Source organism: Jaculus jaculus, chromosome 11, assembly GCF_020740685.1.
Source record: "Jaculus jaculus isolate mJacJac1 chromosome 11, mJacJac1.mat.Y.cur, whole genome shotgun sequence".
Taxonomy (NCBI): domain Eukaryota; kingdom Metazoa; phylum Chordata; class Mammalia; order Rodentia; family Dipodidae; genus Jaculus; species Jaculus jaculus.
Window position 1 is genome coordinate 68,054,011 of NC_059112.1, and position 9,947 is coordinate 68,063,957.

The 9,947-nt window shown below is 38.7% G+C and overlaps 1 pseudogene; it reads left to right on the forward strand.

Moving 5' to 3' along the window:
• Positions 1-202: 202 nt before the first annotated feature.
• Positions 203-547, forward strand: LOC105943628 (annotated as a pseudogene).
• The last annotated feature ends 9,400 nt before the right edge of the window (positions 548-9,947 follow it).

Below are 9,947 nucleotides of genomic sequence, written 5' to 3' on the forward strand. Positions count from 1 at the left end.
TAACAACTTTGGAGCACAGAGCTGTGCTTATTAAACTTTTTACTCATAGACCCCAAAAGACTGCTGAATTGTCCAACAGGAATTGAAAATAATTTGGAATGCCCTTATCTATGAAGACAAGTAAATATGTAGGTAATACATAATTATATGACAAAAAAAGAAATGAAGTCTCTCTCTGTGGTCTAGCTCAGTTTACGGTAACATGGCCAAAAGCGCCGAGAAGGTCAGCATCGTAGGTAAGTTTGGGACCCTCTATGGTGCCTCCCTTGGGAAAATGGTGAAGAAAATTGAAATAAGCCATCAGGCCAAGTACACTTGCTCCTTCTGTGGCAAAACCAAGATGAAATGACAGGCTGTGGGCATCTGGCATTGTGGTTCCTGCATAAAAACAGTGGCTGGCAGGGCCTGGACCTACAACACAACTTCTGCTGTCACAGTCACGTCTGCCCTCAGAAGACTGAAGGAACTGAAGGACCAGTGGAAGCCTTATCACTTGAGACATTCCTGGCCTGCAATAAATGGGTTATTTTTTGTAACAAAAAAATAAATAAATAAAGTGATCTCTAGTAGTCTGGTACATATTGAGAGGACAAAAGACAGGACCAGGAAGTTGCATGAAGTATACGGTATATTGTATAGCAAAAGCAGGAGAAGACAGTACCAAAAAAGTTTTGAACTTGGATATCTTTATTTGCCAGACAGAAACAATTAAAGAAAGACAAAAACAACTAACAATACATCAAAAATGTTTACCACTATGTGGATAAAGAGGATTGGTAAAGTAGATCATGAAGAAATTCAGTTGTCTCTGGGTACCGTTATTTTAAAGGTTTAAACCTGGAATAATATAAATATTTTAAGAAGATAAATTCAAATAAAAGAGAAAATAAGGGAAGTAGTACCAATAACTTGAAAATTAAAGGAAACAAGTAAATTTAATTATATATTCCATAGCTACAAAGAATAAAGACTTATTTCAAGCAACTTTAGGTGATAGTATTTTGAATGTTTGTTTCTATGGGAGCATATAATGGCATGTAGAAATCCAAAGAAATTTTTTTATCTTGTTCTTATTACACTGAAACCATTTTATAGTATTTTAATTTTTAGCCATTTACCTGATACAAGTTAATTTCTTAGTACTGCAAAGAATCAATATTTTCAGATCTGATAAAAGAAATGAAGTATGAAGTCAAATAAATTAGATGGAATCTTGTATCACTACATCTATAATGAAAATAACAATATAAATTATTTTTTCTTTGTAAAAACTTGTTCTTCCTAGTTCTAGTTGATGAAGAGGCCTACAATTATGATAAACCAACACAAATGAGCACACCTCGATTATGGTCACCAAATACCAATCCAATCTGAAAGCAAATAGCGTTCTTTAGAGGAATAATCAATCCTAGTTCTGGGGAAGAAGGTTACTATGCACACAAAGAAGGTTTAAAAGTCCAATAAAACTGTATCAGCAGTCACAGAGGCTCCACTGGCTGTAGATAGAAAAATGTGGTCATGAAAACAATGCATGCAATTATTAGGAACAGAATTTTAAAAGTACAAACTTATAAAGACAAAGTAAAAGCACAAAAAGGAGACAGCTAGATATCACTGCAATAGTTACAGCAACATTACTTACTTGAAATCTGGAATCTAATGTGAAAGAATTAAATGTGTAGCATACTATTGGACAGCCAAATAAACATAGTTTATAAGGGGGATTTCTTGATAAAATTCTAAACAATGTGGTTAGAAAAAAATGACATAATTAGAAAAATAAATAGTTTCAATCTTAGTAAAACAATAGATCATGATAGGCTATGAATGTCTGAAGCCTCAAAATATGATAGGTGGTGAGAAGTAAGGCCAAGGAAACATTGGGCTGTCATCTGCTAAATCCACTGTGGATTAGCTACAACATCATTGAGATTATGTATTCTTGGTTCAATTCAACCCAGAGCTTAGTACCAAATCTATGTCTTGAAAGCTACTTTCCATTTATTGAAAACATGTTAGGTAAAGAATCAGGATAAATAAAGACAGCAACAGAAATTTTTTTTAAAAAAACTGTAATTGTGTGATATTTAGCAAGACAACTGATGCAGCCTCTTCAGTGAGACAACAGAATGAAAAATATTAATAAAAAATTAAGAGTCATCTGACCCATAATAAATGAGATTGAAAGTATATACAACAACCAAATACATACAGTAGATGTGCTTTTTGAGACTGCTGACTGAAATAAACCAGTTATCACAATAAGGAAAATCTTAATATGAGCAGGAATTACATGACAATGAAATATGAATTTTCTCATAACCCACAACCCCATGGGGAATATCAGTAATCCAACAGAGTAGGGCACTCAATGGAATGTGGGCAGGGAGGAAGAAAATGATGGTACCAACATATGATGTGCCCATACAAAGTATATTCTTAATACAAAAGAAAAAATGTGAGTTTTCTTACTTGTTATGGTGACAGTATGGTTAGGCCATAATTATTGAAAAATGTTTCCATATAATTTTAGAGTTCTCTATTAAAACTAGAAGGATGTCGGGATCTATTCTCTGGGATTTACTTTATAGTAATTGGGAGAATGGTGTAAAGAGAAAGAGAGAAGCATGTTGTGGTACTTTGAATAGATGGCCCCCAATATATTCAGTATTTTATTAAAGCTTCTAATTTAGATCTGCAGCCAATTGGCTGGAGCAGGTGTCACTGGGTGGAACTTATGGTTCAGCCCTCAGGTGTAAGGCTGTATTCGAAATTCCAATCTAAAATATGCAAAGTGCCTGCAATTCCTGAAATGTGCTGTGGGATTTGGTTTGTGGCTTCTCTTGCTGTTTCTGCTTGAACCTGTGAAAACAGGGCTAGCTGCTTCTGTCGTTATGGAACTTCCCCTGAATATGCTTCAATAAATCCTTTACTTCATAACCGTACCTGGTCTGTAAGCTTATCTCAGCAGCCCGAAGCTGTCTGTTACAGAAATTGGTACCAGAAGTGGGGTAAGATAAATCTGACCATGTGGATTTTGGATTTGGAACTCTTGTTTTGGAGGAACAGACACAGACTTGGTGCTTGCAACTAAAGATGACTTCTGGAGTCATAAGCAGGTATTGTGGATTATTTTTATGAGAGTTTGAGAATGCTAAGTGTAGCAAAAATTGTATTTGGAAGCTCATCTTATGAACTTGGAGGTAGGGCTTATGAACTTTCTAAGGGAAATGAAAGCCTGCAGAGGACTTTGATGGAACTGGGATACTGGAAAAAGGGTTGGCTGAATTCTGCTGCCCATGCCCAAGGAAGTTTGAGCAAGGTTTAATTTGTAATGAACTGATGTGCTTGGATAAACATATTGGACTTAGAGATTTAAGATTTTTAGTTTGAAAACCTCAAGCAAGTTAAAATTACAGGCACTGAGACTGATTTTAGGTTACTGAATCTTCTATTGTGAAACTCATTAGCAATCTCAAGGAAGATGGCCCAAGTGCTTTACATTAAAATAATGGGGAGGATGACTGAGGAAAGACTGATATGAATGCAAACTCTTGGATAGAGTTGGTTGGAGAAGGGACCTAATTTTTAAGGTCATAATTTATTTGTCCCTGAATTAACAGTATGGCTGTGTCCTGTACTCCTGGTATTAGTTTGGAAGCATGTAACATTCATGGACTGATTAAGAACTGTACACATTTCCAGGAACCACTGCTGAGATGTGGCATGAGGCAGGGCATAATGACCCTGATAGTCTACCAAAGTCAATGGAAGATGGACTGTGGTTTGCATGAAGACCCAAAGATGTTTTGGATATACCAGGAATGTGCAAGGCCTACCATGGAGTGCACTGTTCACCTGGGTTGGAAGTTTTCCCTGGCTACTCTGCCAAGCTGGAGGGGTGGAATTGTAAAATCCAGAGACTGTCAGTCACTGGTTATATTGGACTTGCACTACAGAAGTTTGATGGTTGTTGACTTTATATTGTCCCTGTCTCTCCCTCTTATTCCTTATACTAGTTGAAAATGTTTACTCTGACTTTATATGTTGAAAGTATTTAACTTGTTTCATTTTACAGGACTCATAGCTAAGAGACAATCTTAAATCTCAGAGGAGACTTGGGACTTTGGAACTATCTTAAGTTGGTAACAATGGTGGGGATCTTTGAAATTTTGGACTGAATACAATTCACAATGAGAGATGATTTTCAATTTATTGGGGGCCAGGGGAAGAATGTGGTAGTTTGAATAGATGACCCCCCAATATGTTGTGTATTGTTACAGTTTGTAATTTAGATCTGCAGCCACCTGGCTGGCAGAGGTGTCACTGGGCTGGATTTTAGGATCCAGGCCTAAGATATGGTGGTGGATTTTAAATTCCAGTATAATGATATACAAAGTATCTGGAGTTTCTAAAGTGTGCTGTGGGACTTGGCTTCTGGCTTTTCTTGCTCTCTATGCTTGGACCTGTAAAAGCAGGGCCAGATTCTTCTGCCATTATGGAACTTCCCCTCGATATGTTTCAATAAATCCCTTCCTCCATAACTGTGCCTGGTCTAGAAGTTCATCTTAGCGAGCTAAAGCATATTCCTTCCTCCATCATCCAACACCCTTAAAATCCATTCCCACATATATTCCCCATACTTCTGCCTGTACAAGTTAGACAACTCCTAAAGTTCTTTAGGGGTTTACCTCCCCTCCTCTTGTGTCACCCTTTCTATTCACCTTTAAGGGGCCTGCCTAGCCTTATATCTGGTTATAGGCCTAGAGGTAAAGATGGGTGGGCACTGAGGAATATCAGCACCTTCTGCTGGGAGGGTCATTGTTGATTCCTCAGACAAAGGATTAATTCCCTCAGGCAAGGGTGGAGAGGGCAATACTTCAGGTGTGGGAATGCAACCACCCCTAAAAGAGGGGAGGTCACATTCTCATGCAAAACAACTTCTTCAGAATCTGAGAGTCCAAAGTCCCCAGATTCTTCAGGGTCTTCCCACATATCCCCTTCCCAAGTCATAGTATAACTCTTTTCCAATCAGTGCCCTCACTTTTACTTCTGATAGCCTATGAAGCTGAGATTTGAGTATGCTTTGCAAGTTGGCCAATCTTACAATGAGAGCTTGGGTTTGGTTTTCTACAATTTGAGCCCTGTTCTGGATAGGTGACATTTTTCCTTCAACAAAACTCTCAAGTAGCACAACATGATTTATAATTTTATTTGGCTATTATCTGCATATACTGGAGAAAGTTGAAAAATTATTCTAATCCTGCCAAGTGTATTTAGAGTTATTTTTCAGATTCCCTCATCAAAACATTTTAAAATCTTTATGTAGAGTCAAAATTTGCCTTTTCAAAAAAAAAAAAAGGAGAAAAGTAAATGAAAGAAAACAATGAAATTGTCTTTTCTCATAGAAGCTAGAAGTAGATGTTGGGCTCAAACTACATCCAAGGATGAGGCCGGCAAGAGATATCCACCTGCAGCTTATACTGCTCTATCTCTATAGACCATATATCTCTGGTCTATAAACATTTTCAACATGCCATCTTGGAATGGATCAGAAACCAGACCATTACCAAAGAAAGAAAGGTGGTCTCCCCACCCCCACCTTCACCTCCTTGGTTCTTTACCAGATTTTTTTCTTTTTCAACTGACCTGCTTTCAGGCTTTGGAGACAGGAATGACATAAATTTTAATGCATAGAGTAGCATCCTAAATGATTCAAGGAAAAAGTCAGCTCCATACAAGTGATGAGTCCAATGTGAAAGTTTATAACTGTCCCCAAATTGTTTTTATTACTCAGTTTACTTTCTGAATTTGTAATTTTGAAACCTGATCTTACCATCGAAAATATTATCTGCTACTTTCCTACCTCCTTCAAATCGTCTCTCAAGCTCCTTTTTTGTTTCAGCCTCCAGCAGGGTCCTTTTCATCCTTGTGACAGGTATTTCTAAAGGGTCCTCCTTCCTGATTTCCATTTCCCACCTCTCAGACTCTGAGAAGTAGCAATTCATCCCTGTAGTCCCTGCCGGCATTGACTAATAGATGTTTCTTCTGGTTGCCATATCCCTGTGGTTACTGCTTATGCTTAAATTCTTCCTTCTGGACTATAAACTGGAAGGCAGGTGGGGCTGGTGTTGACCCTGTTTCATCTCAAGAAAATTATACATAATAGATATTCCATACATTTTAATGTAATTCACTTGTACTGAGTCATTAATTTAGTTATTAATAAAGTACTTATTTTTGTCAATTGTTCCAAAAGTAAAGTGAAGTTTAAATGTGATAAAGAAGCATCAAGGTTTGTTTTATGCCCTACACTGTACATTTTCATTTCATTGGACCAAACCTCAATATCCAACAGTAAGTGAAGACTTTCTTGAAGGAGGAAGAAAGAAACAAGGTAGGCAAAATTGAGGTGGGGGAGGGGAGGAGCGGGATACAGGTACTATACTTGGTAGTGTTATTTACCTTTTTTATTTTTTCAAGGTGGGGTCTCACTCTAGCTCAGGTTGACCTGGAATTCACAATGTAGTTTCAAGCTGGCCTTGAACTCACAGCAGTCCTCATACCTCTGCCTCCCAACTGTTAGGATTAAAGATGTGTGCTATCATGCCTAGCTGGTAGCCCTTTTGATTTATGAGCAAAATCATTGCACATATCAACACAAAGAAAAAAAAAAGAACTGAGAATATTTGTCCTCCTTTTATTCTGATCTTCACAAGTACCCCAGAACAAGTAGAGAGCATGTTTCATTTAAAACATTTAATTGACATACATAAATTATATGTATTCATGCTATGCATTATGATGATTTCATATACACATGTAGTACATTCTGATTATAATTTTCAAATTAATAAACATCTTTGTTATTACCCATAGTTACCATTTGAGTACATCTAAGTGATTATAACAATTAAAAATCTGCTCTTCTATCAAATTTCAAATAAATAATATATTATTACTAACTATAGTCATCATGGTATACATTAATTAGATGCCCAGACTATGTTCATCTAATAACTAAATGCTTACTCTTTGATTAACATCCTACTTCTTCCCTACCCTTCAATGTTCTCTGAGCCATGAAAGGCTCTTTGGCAGTCTGATTTAGTATTGAGTTCTTTGTAGCATCTGGATTTCTGCTTTGATAGTATTTTTTTTTTTTTTATCACCATGTTTGCCACTATCACCCTGGAGCTGGTTGTCAGGCTAGCATTAAGAGCAGTATTCATGGTGCCACTTCCACTGCAAGTTCTTTAGGGCACTGGAAGATGTGGAAGAGGAGGCAAGTGTCATGGTGGACAGTCAGTTATCTTTTTAACAATGTGTCTTAACTCTGCACCGTTTTCTCTCCCACCTGTAAAATAGAATCTCACAGTTGTTTTCATTTTCATTTCTCTCATTATTAAAGATGCTGAATATCTCCCTTAATGTGTAATGGCCATTTGTATTTCTTTCTTAGAGAATTCTCTATTCAATCTCTATCCCATTTGTGGTGGTTCAAGTCAGGTGTCCCCATAAACTTAGGTGCTCTGAATGCTAGGTTCCCAGCTGATGGAGATTTGGGAATTAACCCCTCCAGGAGGCAGTGCATTGTTGGGGGCAGGCTTGTGGGTGTTATAGCCACTTTCCCCATGCCAATGTTTGGCACACTCTCCTGTTGCTATGGCCACCTTATGCTGGCCAGGGGATGTTGTCTAACCTCTGGTCACGCCATTGGTTTCCCCTGCCATCGTGAAGCTTCCCCTAGAGCCTGTGAGCCAAAATCAACCTCTTTTTCCAACAAGATGCTCTTGGCTGGATGATTTCTACAGCAATGAGAACCTGACTGCAACAGTAAAGTGGTACCAAGGAGTGGGGTTGCTGCTAGACCCCTGACTGTGTGGCTTTGGCCTTTTGGAGCTGATTTTCTAGGGGAATGTGGGAGGATTTGGAACCTTGTCCTAAGAAATGCCTTGAAGGGCTGTTAAGTACAGCCTGATGGACTATTCTGGTCTGTGCTGCAAGACCTGAATGCAGTAAGAAGTATGGACTGTGAGGTTTGGCTTATGAGGGTGAGAAAGAGCTTTGCTTGGATTGGGCTAGCAGTATGTGTGAGAAGCTTGCTCTTATGCCCATGTCCTAAGAAGTTGTGCAGGGTTGCTTTGAGTAGAAATGAACTGGTGTGTGCAGAGGAATATGGCACAGAAAGAAAAATCTTTGGGTGAACTGTTGCCTGTTCAGCTGCAACTAAGAGATTACAATCTTTGAGAATGGGCTAGCTGACCTGTGCTGGGACAACAGGAAGAATGTCGATTCTTATGAAAGGACCTGAGTGCTCAAGGAGTGTCCTGTTCTTCAAAGTCTGCTTTACAGATCAACAAGTTGGCACCCTACCTGGTATTGTGGAATATAAAAAATGCAGGAAAGAGAGGATCATTGAGTTTGCAACATGGTCTTCTGTTTTGAAAATGGCCATGGGCAGTGTGAAGCAGGGTTTCCTGGATGCCTGTATGGAGACCCCATGGGACTATGAGGATGAACTGTGGATTGCAGTGGAGACCCAGTACAGAGGCAGGGACCACAAGATGGCTGTTAAGGAAAGCTGCCAGCCCCAACAAAGTTTTCCAGGACTGTGAGTAGCCTAGCTGGAGGGGCAGAATTGGAATGCCAGAGACTTGTTGCTAGTTAGAATTTTTGGATTTGGAGATTTGTCACTGGCTAGAGTTGTTGGACTTGAACTTACAGAGGTTGATGTTTTCCCTGGTTGTTTTAACTCTTGTATTGGTTGAAAGTTTCTTTGCTAAGCCTAGTGCCATCTTTTGCAGTGTGAATGTTTATTATGTGCCATTATGGGTTTTTTGAAGATATTTTTTGGTATTATGGTTCAGGTAAAAGGTCTTGGACTATGGGGATGTATGAACATCATTGGAATTGATAGGAACTATGGGGACTTTTAAATTTAGATGAATGCATTGCATTTTACATCATGTATGGTTATCAGTTTATGGGGGCCAGGGGCGGAATGTGGCAGTTTGAGTCAGGTGTCCTGCATAAACTTAGGTGTTCTGAATGCTAGGTTCCCAGCTGATGGATATTTGGGAATTAATACCTCCAGGAGGCAGTGTATTGTTGGGGGTGGGCTTATGGGTATTATAGCCACTTTCCCCATGCCAGTGTATGGCACACCCTCCTGTTGCTATGGTTCACCTTATGTAGGTCAGGGGGTGATGTCCACCCTCTGCTCATGCCATCATTTTCTCCAGCCATTGTGGAGCTTCCCCTAGAGCCTGTGAGCCAAAATAAACCTACTTTTCCCACAAGCTGCTCTTGGTTGGGTGATTTCTACGGCAGTGAGGACCTGACTGCAACAGCATTTAATTTTTTTTTTTTAACTTTTATTTGAGAGAGAGACAGGGAGGGAGAGAGAATGAGTGCACAAGGGCCTATAGCCACTGAAAATGAACTTCAGATGGATGCAACACCTTGTGCATCTTGGTTACATGGGTACAGAGGAATTGAACCAGGGTCCTTTGGATTTGCAGGCAAGTGCCTTTAACCACTAAACAATCTCTTCAGCCCTATCTCATTTCTTGATTTAGTTGTTTGACTCTTTTTATTAGTTAGTTTTTGAGTTCTTTGTAAATTCTAGCTATTAGACCTTTGTCAGAGGTATAGCTGTTGAAGAATTTCTCCAATTCTGTCAGTTGTCTGTTGACCCTGTTGGTACTTTGCTCTGTACAATAGTATTTAGTTTCAAGAGGTCCTAGTAGTTGAATGTTGATCTGATTTCCTTTGCTACTAGGGTATTATTTAGGAAGTTTTCCCCTATACCTATGTTGTGGAGTGCACTCCCTGATTTTTCTTTTAGTTGTTTTATAGTTTCAGGTGTTATATTGAGGTCTTTAATCCATTTAGAGTTGACTTTTGTACAGGGTGAAAGAAGTGTGTCTAATTTCATTCTTCTA